The following is an 11,109-nucleotide window of genomic DNA, read 5'->3' as shown; positions in this document are numbered from 1 at the left end:
AAAAGTAGAACTAAAATTGTGAGTTTTCACTCTATGGTTAATCAGTCCTGCACACAGTGCGTTGGCCATTTAGGCCAGTGTTTCTCAACCTTGGAAGCTTGAAGATGGGTGGACTTCAACTCCCAGAATCCCCCAGCCAGCAACGCTGGCTGGGGGATTCTGGGAGTTAAAGTCCACCCATCTTCAAGCTTCCAAGGTTGAGAAACACTGATTTAGGCCAAAACCCAACAGGTGAATTTTTTCTGTCGCGGTGATTTTAACTCTACAGGTAGAGTTAAATCCTCAACTTACAACTTGATAGTTTAGTGACCGTGTGAAATTACAACAGCGCGGAAAAAGGCGACTCGGTCAGGACTGGTCCTCGGACTGTGAGCTCTCCTAAAAGGAAGAGAAGTGGTGGGGGGAAGGGGTTACAGGCCGTCCGCGACTTACAACGGTCCATTTAGCGACCGTTCCAGGTTACCACGACCCTGCAAAAGAGTGACTTAGGACGGTTTCTCAACACTTACGACCGTCGCAGTATCCCGGTGGTCACGTGATCGGAAATAGGCATGAGGCTCGGCAACTGGTTCGTGTTTCTGACGGTCGCCGTGCCCCTGGGATCACGTGATCCGCTTTTGCGACCTTCTGATCAGCCAAGTCAACGGGGGAAGCGAGATTCACTTCACGACCGAGTGACTCACTTAACAAATGCAGTGATTCACTTAACAACTGTGGCAAGAAAGGTTGTAAAATGGGCACAACTCACTTAACTGCCCCTGTCTCTTTCTCTCTCTTCCTTCCTTCCTTCCTTCCTTCCTTCCTTCCTTTCCTTCCTTCCTTCCTTCCCTTCCTTCCTTTCCTTTCCTTCCTTTCCTTCCTTCCTTCCTTCCTTTCCTTCCTTCCTTCCTTCCCTTCCTTCCTTTCCTTTCCTTTCCTTTCCTTCCTTTCCTTCCTTCCTTCCCTTCCTTCCTTTCCTTCCTTTTCTTTCCTTCCTTTCCTTCCTTCCTTTCTTTCCTTCCTTTTTCTTCCTTTCCTTCCTTTCCTTCCTTTCCTTCCATCCTTCCTTCCCTTCCTTCCTTTCCTTCCTTTTCTTTCATTCCTTCCCTTCCTTCCCTTCCTTCCTTTCCTTCCTTTTCTTCCTTTCCTTCCTTCCTTCCTTTGTTTCCTTCCTTTTTCTTCCTTTCCTTTCTTTCCTTCCTTTCCTTCCATCCTTCCTTCCTTCCTTTCTTTCCTTCCTTCCCTCCCTCCCTCCCTCCCTTTCCTTCCTTTTCCTTCCTTTCCTTCCTTCCTTCCTTTCTTTCCTTCCTTTTTCTTCCTTTCCTTCCTTTCCTTCCTTTTCCTTCCTTCCTTCCTTTCCTTCCTTTTTTCCTTCCTTCCTTCCTTCCTGCCTTCCTTCCTGCCTTCCTTCTGTCCCTTCCCTCCTTTCCTTTCCTTTCCTTTCCTTTCCTTTCCTTTCCTTTCCTTCTTCCTTCCTTCCTTCCTTCCCTTCCTTCCTTCTGTCCCTTCCCTTCCCTCCTTCCCTTCCCTTCCCTTCCCTTCTTCCTTCCTTCCTTCCCTCCCTCCCTCCCTCCCTATCTTCCTTTCCTTTCTTTCTCCTTCTTTTATTCTTTCTCTCTCCGCTCCCCAACTGCAGAAGTTTGAGAGCCACAGCCAGACCCTGAATCCACCCGTCTTGTGCATTAACTAATGTCCATTTTTCTAACCAGGCCTCCTTGACCAAACCTGTCTCAGCATTTACCCAAACCACGCTGGGCAGGAATCTGCAACGGTCGGCTTCACAGACACCCTCAGCCAAACCCAGAGGAGGACCACATTCCGAGAAACAAGGGAGCCAAACCCAGGAAAACTGGGAACAAGCGTCTTTCCATTGGTCTGAGTGCTTCCCTCGGCTATTTGCTCTGCATACCTGAACAACAGGTGAGAATGTTTCTCTCTGAAGCAGGAGGAGCTTCAGCGGCTGATGGTGGCCGAACAAGAAAAGGCAAAAAAATCACAGGAGTAGACCATTCGAATAAAGGGGAAGGAGAAAGAGAAGTTGGTTTTCCTGTTTGCAACCCAGTTAACGCTATCAGATTTAAGAATAATTAACCCCAAAACAAAAAAAGTATATTCCTTCCAATACAAGTTTACTCCAGGGAAATGACATGTTGGATCCCACATTGTAGATTGTTACACCTTCATTCACAGGCCTCCAGCCCAGAGGTGGGTTTCGGCAGGTTCTGACCAAGTTCTGGAGAACCAGTAGCGGAAATTTTGAGTCGTTCGGAGAACCGGTAGTAAAAATTCTGACTGGCCTCGTCCCCATCTATTCTCTGCCTCCCGAGTCCCAGCTGATGGGGAGGATATGGGGATTTTACAGTATCCTTCCCCTGGAGTGGGGAGGGAATGGAGATTTTGCAGTATCCTTCCCCTGCCACGCCCACCAAGCCGCAACCTATCTAATAAATAATAATAATCTAATAAATAATAATAATAATAATAACCACAGAACCGGTAGTAAAAAATTTTTGAAACCCACCACTGCTCCAGCCCATCCAGAAGCAAACATTCTGATTTCCATGTATTTTATCACTGGATCCCTATAACTGCCAGGGATCCCCTCTGCTAGTTATATTTTCCTTTCACAAGTACTTTTCTTTCCGTTCCCTTCCAGGAGCTATGCCCCTTTAAATATTTTCTTTCTCCTCTGCAGGGAATTTATAAATTGGAAAAGGCTGGGGTTTTTTTTTTCCCCCCCACCTGTCTTTCTTTCAAAGTCTGTTGGGTTTAGGTTGTTTTTTTTTTTTTTTTTACCTTCCCCATTGTGGTTACGCTTTGTAGGTGGGGAAAAGCTAAACTTTCTGTGTCTTAAAAGAGAGCTTAGTTCAAAGGAAAGGAAGACCAAATCTGGTCTGCGTTGTGGAAAAAGGTATAGATAAGCTCTAAAGTTGAAACGGTTTAGGTTTTTTCATTGCTATTTTTTTTTTTTTTTAAAAAAAGATTCTCATTAAAAGACATTCTGAGGTTCTCTCTACACGGGGAAAACAGATCGACCTCTCTAGAAAGTGGAAAAACCAGCAGTTTTTCCATCGGGGCTCCCAAAATTAAGAATGTGGTTCCGTTGGGTCTTACTCGAACGCAGTTGACTCTCAATCCCAGTTGTAGGCCCTGGGAATTTGAGTTGACTAATTCGGTTGGCTTGGGCTTCCTTCCACTTCTTGTCTTTTGCTCTAACCTTGCCCTTGCTGGTTTTTCCAAATTTGCTCGGAAAGCAAGTCTTGTGTCTTTCCGAGCTACGGAAAAGGAACGTTTTAAAGGCCATCGAGGCTACCTTGTGCGAAATGTCACGTCCCGCCTAGTGAGAACCATGTCCGGTCCAGAGAACAAACCGAGCAAAGTTTCACAAGCCATCATCTCCTATCTCTCCAGCAGTGGCATTTGTGTCTGTCCTTCCAAGACCAGCCCCAGACAGGTGAGTAAGGCTTTGCCTGAAGAGTTAAAAGGAGCTTCATAAAAATGGATCTTAAAAGTAAAATTTCCTTGGAGTCCATCTGGAGTCTGCTAGAATAACAGGGTAACAGAAAAACAGAGTCGGAAGGGGCCTTGGAGGACTTCTAGTCTAACCCCTTGGTCAGGCAGGAGACCCCCCCCCCAATATCATTCCAGACAACTGGTTGTCCAAATCTCTTCTTAAAAACTTCCAGTGTTAGAACACTCACGCCTTCTGGTGACAAGCAGTTCCACTGGTTAATTGTTAGGAAATTCCTCCTTAGTTCTAAGTTGCTTCTCTCCTTGATTAGTTTCCATCCATCGCTTCTTGTCCTGCCTCCAGGTGCTTTGGAGGATAGGTTGACCCCCTCCTCTTCCTTGTGGCAGCCCCTCAAATATTGGAACCCTGCTATCATGGGTGTCACTGCATAGGTTTTCTTTTTTTTTTTTATTGAAAAAGTTTTACAAATACATTTTTCTCCCCAATTTCCCCCCCCAACCCTCCCTAACCCCCCCTAGCCCTCCCCTCCCCCCAGGACTTCCACAAAATATAATCCAAATCAAAATCACATTTTATAAGACTTGAACCCCTCCACCCCCTGTATATTTTTCAAATCTTCACAAAGTTCTATCCCTATATAATACTTTCAGTTAAAAGCTATCTGATATTTCCTAGTTTGATATTTATTCTGCACATAGTCTATCCACTTTTTCCACTCCCATTCATAAGTGCTATCATGGGTGTCACTGCATAGGTTTTCTTGATATTATTTATATTTATATTTTTATTAAATTTCTATACCGCCCTTCTCCCGAAGGACTCAGGGCGGTGAACAGCCACAAGATAAAACACATAAATACAAAAATTTAAAAATAGATGAAAAACGAATTAAATAATTTGGCTGAATTTAAAATACCCCATAATTTAAAAACAAATTAAAATTTACATTTAAAAAGGGGAGAAGATTTAGGCCAGGCCAGCTTGATGAAATAAAAAAGTCTTAAGTGCGCAACGGAAGTTGCACAGATCCGGGATCCTCCGTATCTCCGGGGGGAGCTTGTTCCAGATCGTAGGTGCCCCCACAGAGAAGGCTCTGCCCCTGGGGGCCGCCAGGTGAGATACAGGCAGTCCCAGATTGCTTTTCTGTAACCTAGAATTTATCTTAAATAGTTGAGATGGGGTTTTTTTTTTAGAGATTCTCCGTCATCCAGGCCATGGTTATCCCAAAGGTGCTCTTGTTTTTTTCTTTTGAAGACATTTCGCTTCTCATCCAAGGAGCTTCTTCAGCTCTGACTGGATCAGAAATATGAATCAGTTGCCAAGTATCTGAATTTGGATCATGGAGAATACTGCCACGGTCATAATACGTGCCAAAAAACGGTCATAAGTCGCTTTTTTTTTCAGTGCTGCGGTAACTTCGAAGGGTCACTAAATGAGCTGTTGTAAGTCGAGGACTAACTGTACCCCCCAAATGTTCCCGTTTGCTAGGCTATAAACGTCAGCGGATTTTTTTTTTTTTTTTAAATTGCACCATCTAAAGGAAATATTTAGTTATCAAGGCAACAGTTTGACGGTTTAATTGCTCTTCCCTCTATTACAGAAGGCTCCAGGTGGGTGTTTTCCAACCTCGGGGCTGTTTGGCATCCCGCTACCCTCGCTGCGTCCTTCGCAACATGTCGAAGGTGTGCCAGAGTGAGTAATGTTGGATGCCCTTCTCTACACATCCTGGATAATCCCAAGAAAAATCCTTTCTCTCAATTAATTGTGGGGGGGGGGGGGAGAGACCTGTTGGGAACTGCAAACTCTAATTCGGGAGCAGGATATTACGTCAGTTCTGGGTGTTCTAAGGAGATAAGGAGCTTTACTTGCCAATAGAAGAGAATATTGATAGGTCGGGGTTGAACGGCAGGGGTCCTTGGTGCTCCCTGAGCTTGGGGATTTTCTTGCAGACGTTTCATGACCCAGCTAGGTAGTATGATCAGTGCTATGTCTACAGAATTTACAGCAAGCAGACCACACCCTTGTACCACTGATGATGTTACTTAGTTAGGTCGTGAAATGTCTGCAAAAGAACAACCAAACTCAGAGAGCACCAAGGATCCCACAGTAATCGTCCTCCTCCTCTTCCTCCTCCTCCTCCTCCTCTTCCTCCTCTTCCTCCTCTTCCTCCTCTTCCTCCTCCTCCTCCTCTTCCTCCTCTTCCTCTTCCTCCTCTTCCTCCTCCTCCTCTTCCTCCTCTTCCTCCTCCTCCTCCCCTTCCTCCTCTACCTCCTCCTCCTCCTCCTCCTCTTCCTCCTCCTCTTCCTCCTCTTCGTCCGCCTCCTCCTCCTCCTCTTCCTCCCCCTCACTGCAAACCTCACATCCATCTAGCATTCATGATGTTACCTACTCAGGAAAACAACCAAACTCAGGGACCACCCAAGACCCCACAAGCGGGGGTGAAATGCTACCGGTTTAGACCGGTTCGGAGAACCGGTAGCGATGGCAGCGCGAGGATCCACCCACCCACGCGGTCGTCATTACTTCCTGGTTTTAACTGGGAAGTAACCTGTTTTTTACCCTCTGCGCATGCTCAGAAGGGTTTGCGCATGAGCAGAGGGTCCGGTAGGGAAGGTAAGTAGATTTTACCCCTGCCCACAAGGAAGACTACTGTCTCCTTTGAGTCCTTGCCTTGGTGGCGCAGCAGACTAAAGCACTGTTAAGTAGCACCAGCTGCCTGCAATGACTGCAAATTCAAATCTCACCAGGCTCAAGGTTGACTCAGCCTTCCATCCTTCCGAGGGAGGTAAAATGAGGACCTGGTTTGTGGGGGCAATAAGCTGACTTTGTATAAAAAAAAGAACACCGCTTAGGGGGTGGGGGGCGAAAGCCCTACTAAACAGGTATATTCAAAAGTATGAAGGCTATTGTTTAACGCATTGTAAGCCGCCCTGAGTCTCCGGAGAAGGGCGGCATATAAATCGAACCAATAAATGAATAAATAAATAAATAAATTCACACCTCCCTTTTTATTCAGTGAATAATAAGATTGAACCAGTAACCAAAGCGATGATGATTAATTTAAAAATCCTGCTGGTTTTTGGTTGCTTCGTGCAATGGATTCCAGAGCAAAATTTGGGTTTCCAGGTCACGGGAGAGCTGCCAGATCTGCAAGGGGAATTCACACACCGGGGTGTGCACCCCCAGGATGGGTGGCATGGCACATAACACAACTGGCTGCCTCGGCCTGAGCTCCCCCACCCATTTCTTCCCTTCCCTTAGTAATTCCACGGTGACAACACAGCACCAGCCCTTCCCTCGTCCTGCTACTCCAACCAGATAGAGACTCGTTCAATAACTCTGCCTTTGTGGTCCCCATCCCAGGTTTCTGGTGGATGCCTGTGAGCATCTCCGACCCCATCTTCACATGGAAGGCCTTTTCCGGAAATGCGGTTCAATGACTCGGATCAAAGCTTTAAAGGTAAGAAACGATCACGGAACAGCGGTAAGCGAGCTCAAGTTCCATCGGATGCTTCGACTTCGACTGAAATAGTTTTCGTTCCTTCTTTTGCCGAGGGCAAAATGTTGGCACCCTGACCTGTTGCCCAGCTTCTCTTTCAGGTGTAAGGTTCTGTATTTCATCTATTATTTCTATGAAGAAAATGTGAGTCTTTCTTTCTTTCTTTCTTTCTTTCTTTCTTTCTTTCTTTCTTTCTTTCTTTCTTTCTTTCTTTCTTTTTCTTCCTTCCTTCCTTCCTTCTACCATCCAACCTTCCTACTTTCCTCCCTCCCTCCCTCTTCCTTCCCTTCCTTTTTTTCCTTGCTTTCCTTCTTTTCCTTCCTTCCCTTCCTTCCTTCCCTTCCTTCCTTCTTCTTCCTTCCTTCCTTCTTTCCTTCCTTCCTTCTTTCCTTTCTTTCTTTCTCCCTCCCTCCCTCCCTCTTCCTTCCTTCCTTCCTTTCTTTCCTTTCTTCGTTCCCTTCCTCCCTCCCTCTTCCTTCCTTCTTTCCTTCCTTCCTTCTTTCCTCCCTTCCTTCCTCCCTTCCTTTCTTCCTTCCTTTCTTCCTTCCATTCTTTCCTCCCTCCCTCTTCCTTCCTTCCTTCTTTCCTTCCTTCCTACCTTCCTTCCTTCGTTCCTTCCTTCCTCACTCCCACCCTCTTTCTTTCTTCCTTCCTTCCTTCCTTCCTCGGTGTGCAAGAGTTCGTTTTGGTGACCGTCCGGAGATACAACGGCCCTGAAGAAAGTGACTTGTGACCGTTTTTCACACTTAGGACCGTTGTAGCCTCCCCGTGGTCATGTGATCCAAATTCAGACGCTTGGCAATCGGCTCGTATTTACGACGGTGGCCGTATCCCGGGGTCCTGCAATCACTTTTTGCGACCTTCTGACAACGAAAGTGGGGAAGATGAATTCACTTAACAACTGCAGGACTGATTCTAATAGAGAGTTAGCCTGAGCCCCTTGACTTAAGGGTCTTCACCCTAAGCCTGATTTCTTCCTTAAATCTACAACAGTGTTTCTCAACCTTGGAAGCTTGAAGATGGGTGGACTTCAACTCCCAGAATCCCCCAGCCAGCGCTGCTGGCTGGGGGATTCTGGGAGTTGAAGTCCACCCATCTTCAAGCTACCAAGGTTGAGAAACACTGATCTACAAGCTTCCTTAATCCCAGGGTCTTTCGATTAACTCAGTCTAACACTGGAGCTCTAAGCTAAGCCAAAAATCTGCTTTGTACAGCATGCTGGATGAAACCTGGGATAGTCCTTTGTGCAAACCCACTTTGCGTATCACCCTTGCGCAGGGACCATGCTAATCTTCTCTGTATCGTTCCAATTTTAGTATACGTGCTGGCGAAGGGAGCACTTTGTGCAACCCTCTTAAGCACGTGCCGAGCCTCTGAATTTTGAGCCCGTGGCCTCGAGGACACTGGCAACGGTCGTTAGCGTGAAAAACTTATTTTTTTTTTAAAAAAAAAAAAGTACAGTTGTCATTTTCAACAGTCACTAAACGGATTATTGTATGTTGAGGACGACCTGTCGTTGTAAGCTTGGGAATGTGGTGTTGAAACTTCTGGGATGCTAGAAAGGCAGGAGGAAATGGGAAGAATGAAACGATTTCCAGTCGGTGGTTGGTTGCTTTGGTTCTTGAAAATCTCCTGCCCCCCAGCGTGAGAAACGAGAAATGTTAAAAAGCCTGGAGGATAGAATGCTTTTGATAAAAAGATACGGGGTTTAAAATCGGGGACTTTTGACTGTTTGCTTTCCCCTGTGGAATTCCACACCTCAGCCCACCGGACAAAATGAAGCAATAATTTCATAAGGACCACGTGGGAGCTGGCCGCTCTCTTGTCTAAAACCAGCAAAATTATTTAGGGAAAAGTTTTCCTGCAGAGAAGGTCTCTGGAGATTCTCCGTGGTTCAGGTCGTGGTTGTCCCAAAGGTGCTTTTTCCAAAAGGCAACTGGACGTTCCCTCGGTTTTTCCTCGAAGACGTTTCGTTTCTCATCCAAGAACCGAAATGTAGAACCGAAGAAGCATTCTTGGATGAGAAGCGAAACGTCTTCGAGGAAAAACCGAGGGAAGTCCGGGAGTGTTTTGAAACGAACCTTTGGGATTCCTACAGAATTTGAAGGGATTTTCTTAGTTTTGGAGTGTTCCATCAGTTATCTCAGATTAATTCTTCTTGGGATTATGGAGAGCTTGCCTCTTTCTCCTCTGTTTTTTCCTTTCCCCTTTTTCCTTTCTTCTCTTCCTTTCCTCTGCTCGCCTTTCCTTCTTCCACCCTTTCTTCTCTCCTCTCCTCTCTTCTCTCTCTCCTCTCCTACTCCTGCCTTTCCTATCCTCTCCTCTCCTCTCCTCCTCTCCTCTCCTCTCTCCTCTCTTTTCCTTTCCTTTCCTTTCCTTTCCTTTCCTTTCCTTTCCTTTCCTTTCGTTTCCTTTCCTTTCCTTTCCTTTCCTTTCCTCATCTTTCCTTCTTCCACCCTTCCTTCTCTCCTCTCCTCTCTTCTCTCTCTCCTCTCCTACTCCTGCCTTTCCTCTCCTCTCCTCTCCTCTCCTCCTCTCCTCTCCTCTCCTCTCTCCTCTCTTTTCCTTTCCTTTCCTTTCCTTTCCTTTCCTTTCGTTTCCTTTCCTTTCCTCATCTTTCCTTCTTCCACCCTTCCTTCTCTCCTCTCCTCTCTTCTCTCTCTCCTCTCCTACTCCTGCCTTTCCTCTCCTCTCCACTCCCCTCCTCTCCTCTCCTCTCTTCCCCTCCCCTCCCCTTCCCTTTCCAGCTACTATTGGAAACAGGATGTTGCTGATGGATTATTCCAATCTCTGACTTCAAGCCAGGAATTACTGACTTTGTAGTCCTGATCATCTGGAAGGCACCAGTTTCAGGAAAAGCAAATCTAGGTGAACCAGGGACCTCATCCTACTCTAACCCTTCTGATCTGTGTCCTTAACAATGACCTAAGCTGCCCAATGCCCCCCACCCTTTCAGCCCAGGAATGATTGCCTGGATCTTCAGGTGCCACAGCCCAGAATTTGGGAGCTGCAGGGATAAAATGCTGGACTTTAAGAAGCCCTACGAATTTTGCAAAGCCTTCCAATTTGAAGTGCAGAGGACTGGAGGCTAAAACATATGATGAACGGTTGCATGGCTAGTCTAGTGAAGAGAAGGACCAGGGGAGACAGGAGAGCAGTCTGCCAATATTTGAGGGGCTGCCCCAGAGAGGAGGGGGTCAAGCAGGGATGAAATCCAGCAGGTTCTGAAAGGTTCTGGAGAACCGGTAGTGGAAATTTTGAGCAGTTCAGAGAACTGGCAAATACCACCTCTGGCTGGCTCCAGAGTGGGCTGGGAATGGAGATTTTGCAGTATCCTTCCCCTGCCACGCCCACCAAGCCACACCCACAGAACCGGTAGTAAAAAAAAATTGGATTTCACCACTATGCTCAAGCTATTTTCCAAAGCACCCGAAGGCCAGATAAGGAATAATAGATGGAAACTGATCGAGGAGAGATTCGACCTGGAAATAAAAGAGGAATTTTCTGACAGTGAGAGGAATCAACCAATGGTATAGTTTGCCTTTAAGAAGTTGTGGAAGCTTCATCACTGGAGGCTTTCAAGAAGAGACCGGACAGCCACCTGTCAGAAACGGTGTGGGGTCTCCTGCTTGGGCGGGGGAGGCGGGTTGGACTAGATGACCTCCAAGGTCCCTTCCAGCTCGGTTAATCTGTAAGATTTCTGCAACCTGGATGGGATCGCTGGTGTTTCTGCCTTCCAGGCCCGTCTGGAAGCGGGCGAGCGGTGCCTGCACATGGCTCTCCCGTGCGATGTGGCCACTCTGGTGAAGCAGTTTTTGAGGAGCCTGCCTGAACCCCTGATCCCCGCCAAGCTGCAAGGCTCCCTCTGCCAGGCGCAGCAACAAAGCCGAGAAGATCGGGACTCGCTGACTCTGCTCCTCACCTGTCTGCTTCCCCCAAGGAACGCCACCGTCCTCCGCTACTTCCTAAGCTTCCTGCAGGAGGTTGCGGCCAGGTGAGCCCCCGAAAGGGGATATATTTGTTTATTGATTGACTGACCTGATTTCCATCCTGCCTTTATTATTTTTAATAAACGACTCAAGGTGGCCAACATGTCTAATCATTCCACATATAGAAATTTATTTAATAAATAATAAATAAATAAATTCTTTCTCCTCCT

The 11,109-nt window shown here is 46.7% G+C and overlaps 1 non-coding gene across 1 annotated transcript; it reads right to left on the bottom strand.

Annotated features, from left to right (window-relative positions):
• Window positions 1-8,183: 8,183 nt before the first annotated feature.
• Window positions 8,184-8,290, bottom strand: LOC139321524 (U6 spliceosomal RNA). Its single transcript, XR_011600800.1, has one exon. It is a non-coding gene; the product is annotated as a U6 spliceosomal RNA (small nuclear RNA).
• Window positions 8,291-11,109: the final 2,819 nt, after the last annotated feature.

This window comes from Pituophis catenifer, unplaced genomic scaffold, assembly GCF_029215685.1.
Source record: "Pituophis catenifer annectens isolate HBS135680 unplaced genomic scaffold, rPitCat1.0.hap2 SCAF_9, whole genome shotgun sequence".
In the NCBI taxonomy this organism is placed as follows: Eukaryota; Metazoa; Chordata; class Lepidosauria; order Squamata; family Colubridae; genus Pituophis; species Pituophis catenifer.
Note: the sequence above shows the minus strand (reverse complement) of the source record. Positions and strands in the feature narration are given on the sequence as shown.